The sequence below is a fragment of the Otolemur garnettii genome, unplaced genomic scaffold (assembly GCF_000181295.1).
Source record: "Otolemur garnettii isolate 467f Iridium unplaced genomic scaffold, OtoGar3 scaffold00043, whole genome shotgun sequence".
Lineage (NCBI taxonomy): Eukaryota > Metazoa > Chordata > Mammalia > Primates > Galagidae > Otolemur > Otolemur garnettii.
Window position 1 is genome coordinate 6,938,476 of NW_003852438.1, and position 7,958 is coordinate 6,946,433.

Below are 7,958 nucleotides of genomic sequence, written 5' to 3' on the forward strand. Positions count from 1 at the left end.
GGATTCGAACCCGCCACCTTAGGTGTATGTGGCTGGCGCCTTAGCCACTTGAGCCACAGGCGCCGAGCCGAGATTTCTGATTTCTGTTGAAAACTCAGGAACCACATTCCTGAGTGGCTACATCATCAGGGGTTGAGTAAAGCGGCTGCCCAGGTCTGACTCCAACATTTGGGGAACCAGGAAAGGGTGCAAAAGGAGAGCCACAGCTCCCCCCACTCTTCTGCTTTCCACTCCTTCCTGCTGTCCAGGGGCCTCACACACAAGCTCACAGACACCAAGCTGCTCTTCCAAGTGCTATCTGTATCAGTCCAATAGAAAGCAATTAATTAATTTAAAAAATTAGACTCAAGAACTTTTGTTAGGAAAAAAAAAGAAACATATATAAGCCATAAATATGAGCCACGTGTGGAATTTTCTAGTAATCACATTTTAAAAGTAAAAAGAAGTAGGTGAAATTAATTTAAATAATATAATTTATTGGGGCCAGGCACAGTGGCTCATGCCTATAATCCTAGCGCTCTAGGAGGCCAAGGTGGGCAGATTGTGCAAGACCAGCCTAAGCAAGAGCAAGACTCCCTCTCTATGAAAGAAAATTAGCCGGGCATTATGGCACATGCTTGTAGTCCAAGCTACTCGGGAGGCTGAGGCAATAGGCTTGCTTGAACCCAGGAGTCTGCAGTTGCTGGGAGCTATGACACCACAGCACTCTACCCAGGGTGACAGAGTAAGACTCTTTCTAAAAAAAAATAATAACAATAATAATATATTTAACCCAACATATCCCAGATATTATTTTAACCTGTAACTGATAATTTTTTTTTTGAGATAATGTGTCACTCTGTAGCCCAGGCTAGAGAGCCATAGCATTAACCTAGCTCCCAGCAACCTCAAACTCTGGAGCTTAATTGATCCTCTTGCCTCAACCTCCCCAGTAATTGGGACTACAGGCACCCACCACAATGCCCAGCTAACTTTTCTATGTTTAGTAGAGACAGGGTCTAGCTTTTAGTCAGACTAGTCTCAAACTTCTGAGCTCAACCATCCTCCCACCTGGTGTCCAGAGTGCTAGGCTTACAGGCGTGAGCCCCCCCACTTGGCCAATAAAAATTATTAATAAGATATTTTACACTATTATTTTCTTTTCTTTTTTTTTTTTTTTTTTTTGAGACGGAGCCTCAAGCTATCCCCCTGGATAGAGTGCTGTGGCATCACGCTCACAGCAACCTCCAACTCCTGGGCTCAAGCGAGTCTCCTGCCTCAGCCTCCCAAGTAGCTGGGACTACAGGCGCCCGCCACAACGCCTGGCCATTTTTTTGGTTGCAGCCATCATTGTTGTTTGGCGGGCCCAGGCTGGGGATTCGAACCCACCACCTTAGGTATATGTGGCTGGCGCCTTAGCCGCTTGAGCCACAGGCGCCGAGCCCACTATTATTTTCTTATACTAGGTCTTGAAAATCTGGTATGTAGTTTATACCCTCAGCACATCTCAATTCAGACCATCTGCATTTCAAGTTTTGAATAGCCACATGTGACTAGTGGCTACCTTACTGGACAGTGCAGCTCTAGACACCCCTGCTCCCATCCTCAGAGGCAGAGCCGAGGGAAGAAGGCAAAGCAGTTCCTGGAAATGGACTGAGGCCATTTGGATTTGGACTTTGAGGCACAGGCTCTCTCTGTGTGGGTACACTCCCTTGGGCCCTTGGATTGCATCACCAGGTACAGAGGAGCACGGCTCACTAAAGCAAGGGCCTTATGGTAAGAGTGCCTCAGGCCCAAGTCTAAGAGTGGCATTGACTGCCCTTTATATATTATAAGTAATTCCCATTTGCCATAGTCCTCACCATTCTTGTTTAACAAGGAAGCTGAGTGTCAGACACCATTTCTCATTATGGTTGGGGCCATCTTACCATACAGATAAAAAGAAAATAAAACTATCCCCATGGCCACACTTCAATCTATAGCAGAAGAATTAAAGGCCCACGTGCTTTTTAAAAAAAGAAAGAAAGTAGAGCAAAGCATAATTCCCTATGAACATGAAGAATATTTCAAAGTCTTCAATATGCAATGTGTGTACACATTTTCTTACAGACCCACTTTATTCTTTGACCTTACCTGCCTGGCATTAAAGTTAGAATTTGAAATTTTGACTCCCTGAACCCAAAAATAAACCTCCAAAGTGCCTATATTCTTACTGTTCCAATAAGCGTTAAAAGGTAGAGGTAGCTGGATGGCAAAGTGGTGTCCGAACGGTCCGGGGCTGGACCCGGGCTCTTTGCGGAGCGTTTGGTAGTGTACTCCCCACAGTACCCTCCAGGGGGCGCTTTAAGCCTGGAGGAAGAGACCCTGGACGCAAAGGTGTCTAGTAGCTTCTACAGCCGTCCTGTCCCTTAGTCCACGAGTGCCCCATCTGCGTGGTCCACTCCTGGGTTCTCTCCTCTATTCTCACAAGTTTCCCTTAGGTCAGAAGAGTCTAGGCATGTAAGAGAATCTGGAAGCAGCTCGAGTATAGAACCCTTTGTTCTGATACAATGTTACCTAGTTATTTGGTAACCCTGAGGGAGCCATGTTCCCTCCCTGGGCTTATAAATGGGAACTGAACCTGCCTCACAGAGAACATGTGAAGATCAAATAAGGCAAAGCCTTTCAATGTGCTTTGAAAACTGAAGCCCAATGTGGAAGTGAGGAAGAAAAATTGAATGGGACAGGAGTGGATAGGTACCCTCTCCAGCCCCTCTGCCTTCTTTCCGGCCCCCTCCTGCTTTCCCAGTCACCTGGTTTCATGGAAGTGAATGTGGTGCCCTGGGGTGGTGAGAGACAGGGAAGCCAGAGAGAGAGAATTCATCCTGAAGGCGCTCCTGAGGGAAAGGCTTGGGGTCCCATTGATATGTAGTAGTTCAGGAAACACCTTTCCAGACCAGAGGTTACTTCAGTTAACCCTTTGGCCACCTGTGATTTGATTGTCCCATTTCACTGGCAGCAAACTGAAGTTCAGAGAGGGGAGGCAGCCTGTCCACACTCACAGATCCCGGGAGTGTCAGAGCCAGGCTTTTGACTCAAGTCCTCTCCCTCCCCACCCAGAGCTCATGCCACTGAGCCAACTTGAGTCATGTGTCCCCATAAAAGGGTGCCAGAGTCTATCTTCCTACAATATTTTGTCCATCAACTCATTTCCTTGCTCCTTATCCAAAAAAAAAATTTTTTTTCCAATGGCACCTGCTGCTTCTGAAATCAAGTACAAATTTCTCAGCTCAGCATTCTGGGCCACCAAACTGGCCAGAGTATAAAGTAAATGGACTAAAATATACTGTTGAAAACACAGAGTCCAATCCCTCTTTGTTCAAAAACAAGTGACAGGCTCAGCGTCTGTGGCTCAAGCGGCTAAGGCACCAGCCACGTACACCTGAGCTGGCGGGTTCAAATCCAGCCCAGACCCGCCAAACAATAATGGCTGCAACCAAAAAATAGCCGGGCGTTGTGGCAGGCGCCTGTGGTCCCAGCTACTTGGGAAGCGGAGGCAGAAGACTCACTTGAGCCCAGGAGTTGGAGGTTGCTGTGAGCTGAGATGCCACGGCACTCTACCCAGGGTGACAGCTGGAGGCTCTGTCTCAAAAAAAAAAAAAAAAAAAGTATCTCTGCAGGTGAATGAATGGCTGTAATTTACAGGAGGAAAAGACAGTGTACCTTTTTTTTTTTTTTTTTTTTTTTTTTTTGAGACAGAGCCTCAAGCTGTCCCCCTGGGTAGAGTGCCGTGGCATTACAGCTCACAGCAACCTCCAACTCCTGGGCTCAAGCGAGTCTCCTGCCTCCGCCTCCCAAGTAGCTGGGACCACAGGCGCCGGCCACAACGCCCGGCTATTTTTTGGTTGCAGCCGTCATTGTTGTTTGGCAGGTCTGGGCTGGGGATTCGAACCCGCCACCTTAGCCAGTTGAGCTATAGGCACCGAGCCAAGACAGTGTACCTTGAGCACATACGATAGAAACATCCCACTCAGTCTTGGTGGCTAGCACTTTCGTAGGAAAGCTGCATTTGAGCAGAAGGCTGAGGATGACCAGGCAGCTTCAAAGTGTGCACAGGAAAAGCCATGTGTTCCAAGCAGGGGGCGTGAGCAGAAGGAAATTCGATGTGGAGTAAACACTGAAAAGTCAGTGTTGCTGAACCCTAAAGCTCAGGACAGAGTGGCCAGGATAAGGCCGGAGAGATGGGCAGCAACAGAGCAGGCAGAGCTTCTGGGCAGGTCAGGACTTGCTCTTTCCCTGAGTCTCAACACAAAAGGATTTTAAGGAGGGCAGCAGCTGAATCTGATCCTCACCTCTGAGTGTGCACGCTGAGGTTTAGGACGGTGACCCACTCTGTGTGGTGACGTGATGCTAGATGCGTGTCATTATAATTTGTCCAAGCGCACAGAATGTGCAAGCCCTGTAGTGAACCCTAATGTGAACTGGGGACCTTGGGTGATAATGGCAGGTCAGTGAAGTTTCATCAGCGGTAACGCATGCACCACTGTGGTGGAGGTGCTGATAACGGGGGGATTCTCTGTACCTCTCCTGTGGTTTTGCTGTGAAAACTGCTCTAAAAAGTAAGTTTACTAAAAGAAAAGGTACACTCTGGCAAGGGGCCCAAGCAATTCTTCTTACAGAAAATGTCAATGTAAGTAAAAATTTACCAGGCCGTACATTTGATAATATAGCCCTTTCTGCATCTTATTGTAGGCATGATATGCCCCAGCAAGGAAGGAACAGAGGGACCTGTAACTGGCCAAGGCTGGACCAGTGTGGACCCTTATGGGCTCAGATAGAGGTCCTGTGACTGGCAGGTCCCCGAGAATCCCACAGTTGGAGCTGGAGGAGAACAGACCCTGAAAAGAAGGGGGAGATCTGGGGGGGTGTGCTGTGTTACTAAGAGAAGCAGGAAGGAAGGAAAGCTGGATTAGCATAGCAACTGTCCCCACCATGGCGCAGAAAGAGTCAGCACAGTGACTGGCCAAGAGGCCACCAACCATACTGACCCCCTTCCTTACCTCCCCTTCCTCACAACCTAGTCTGTCTGGCCCCCGTCATTAGCCCAAGTTGGGATACCCTACTTCAAGGGAGCTCATAGTCACCCCCACCCCCCATCACTGGGGTGGCAGAGCAAAACCTAAGATAGGCAATGTCTGAAGAGGAGCCCACGAATGTTGGAAGACTCATCATTTTATTCCCGGGGTCCGCAGTGCAGAGAGGCAGAGTGAAGGGAAGTAGGAGATGATGCCTGGTTCATCTAGACCGGCCAAACAGGGACCTTCTAAACGTAAAGTTTCTAGACAACTACAATTCAGAAATCAAGTTGTTTTTTTTTTTAAATGCCTATCAAAGTTTAAAGGCACGTACATTTTAACTCAGATTTTACTTGCAGGAATTATTCAAGTATCCTCACCATTGTCATAGCAAAAAGCCCACCAATAGAGGACAAGTTAAGGAAACTGTGGCACATCCTTGAGTGGGATGTTATGCAACTGTGGAAAAAAAGTGAAGCGGCAATTTACACACTGCTGTGGAAGGAACAGATCTCGAGTGAATGTCAAAGCCAGGCATATGACAACAAGTACAGCATAATACTCTTTGTGAAAGATGAATATAAAGTGTATGTCCCTAAGTACTTATACATGATAAATTCTACCTAGAATAAACCACAAGAAACTGGTAACATTAGGTGCCCTCTGGGAGTGAAACTAACTGGTGAGAAAGTGGGGTCATTTTGTACTTTTGAATTATATATATAATAAAGTACATTTATTGCTTATTCAGAACCACCACCACCTTCCAAAAACCAAACTGTTCTTGCTTATATGGGACACAAATCTAGTATTCTTAAAAGAACACTGGCCGGAGAGTCAGACATCCCTGGGAAGGAGGTTAAATGCCCCTGGGTAGGGTCATTGCACAACTGAAATGTGACAAAGCACAGACAGGCAGACAGCTAAGAAGTGATAGCTCCAGCCCCTGCTGAGTTTCCCAGTCTAAGTGGGAATTGGATTTCCAGCTCTTGTGTTGGTTTGATTGCTGAAAGGTAAATCAGGCCAGAGATGGTGCCTAACGCCTGTAATTCTAGCACTCTGGGAGGCCAAGGCGGGTGAAGTGATTGAGCTCAGAAGTTCCAGACCAACCTGAGCAAGAGTGAGACTCCATCTCTAAAAATAGAAAAACTGAGGCAAAAAGGTCACTTGAGCCCAAGAGATTAAGGTTGCTGTGAGCTATGATGATATGACACTCTACCCAGGGCCACAGAGTGAGACTGTCTAGAAAAAAAAAAAAGGAAATGGGTGGTGTCTACTAAATGCTGAGTGGCCTTGATCCTGGGGTAGATGAGCAAGAGCCTGGGAGGAGCCAGCAGGGAAGGAGGGAGAGGGAATTCTCTCTGGGGCCATCCTGCCACTCCCTGTGCCAACAACATCCAGGGCACGGAAACTCCCAGGAGGCTACCTGGTGGGGCCACAGGCTGCCCCTAGTGTGCCCACCGCCTGGGAACAAGGCCTAATGAGACAGGTAGCTGGCTTCAGGGAGGATCAGTGGTGCACAATTGAAAATATTGATTTGTGGCTGGGCACAGCAGCTCATGCCTGTAATCCTAGCACTCTGGGAGGCAGATTACTTGAGCCTGAGCAAAAGTGAACTCTGTCTCTACTACCGTGTTTCCCCGAAAATAAGACCTACGCAAAAAATAAGCCCTAACAGGATTTCTATGCATTTGTTAAATATAAGCCCTACCCCAATAATAAGACCTAGTGATGGGCGTGGCTAGGTAGCATATCTGCATAGCCACCCCCTGCATTTCTGCGCAGACACGGATGCCGGGTGGTGGTAACCATGGTCACAGGCATCCTATTGTGCACATGCGAAGGGCTAGGGAAAAGGAGTTCACACATCACTAGTGCCAGCCCCACCAACAAGGTCAGACCCCCCACTCCCCCCACCCCCATCAGGTTCCAGAAGATGACTTAACTGTATTTGAATAAATGTAGATTGTTGTATTATACTTAATAAAAATAAGACATCCCCTAAAAATAAGCCCTAGTGTCTTCTTGAGAAAAAATAAATATAAGACAATGTCTTATTTTGGGGAGAAACACAGTAAAAATAGAAAAACTGAAGGTCACATAAGCCCAAGAACGTGAGGTTGCTATGAGCTATGATGCCACAGTACTCTAGTCAAGGCACCAGGATGAGACTCTGTCTCAAAAAAAAAAAAGAAGACTCAGCACCCATGGCTCAGTGAGTAGGGTGCCAGCCACATACACCAAGGCTGGTGAGTTGAAGCCCGGCCCCGGCCTGCTAAACAGTAATGATAATTGCAACCAAAAAATAGTCAGGCATTGTGGCCGGCTCCTGTAGTCCCAGTTACTTGGGAGGCTGAGGCAAGAGAATTGCTTAAGCCCAAGAGTTTAAGGTTGCTGTGAGCTGTGACACCACAGCACTCTACCAAGAGTGAGGGCGGGCAACATAGTGAAACTCTGTGTCAAAGAAAAGAAAAGGAAGAGAAGAGGGGAGGGGAGGAAAGGGAAGGAGAGGAGGAGAGAGGAGAGGAAAGGAGAGAAGAGAAGAGAAGAGGAGAGGATAGGAGAGGAGAGGAGAGAAAAAAAGAAAAAGAAAACATTGACTTGGGCAAGTCGTCCCTCTCTCTGGCTACTGCAACTGCCCAGAGCTCTAACACCACCCAGCTGAGTCCCGGGACATGCTGAGAGGCCCAGGTCACACATGAGCAGAGAAAGTTGGTTTTATAATTTTCTTTTTTTTTTTTTTTGAGACAGAGCCTCAAGTTGTCACTCTGGGTAGAGTTCTGTGGCATCACAGCTCACAGCAACCTCCAACTCCTGGGCTCAAGCGAGTCTCCTGCCTCAGCCTCCTAAGTAGCTGGGACCACAGGCGCCTGCCACAATGCCTGGCTATTTTTTGGTTGCAGCCATCATTGTTGTATGGCGGGC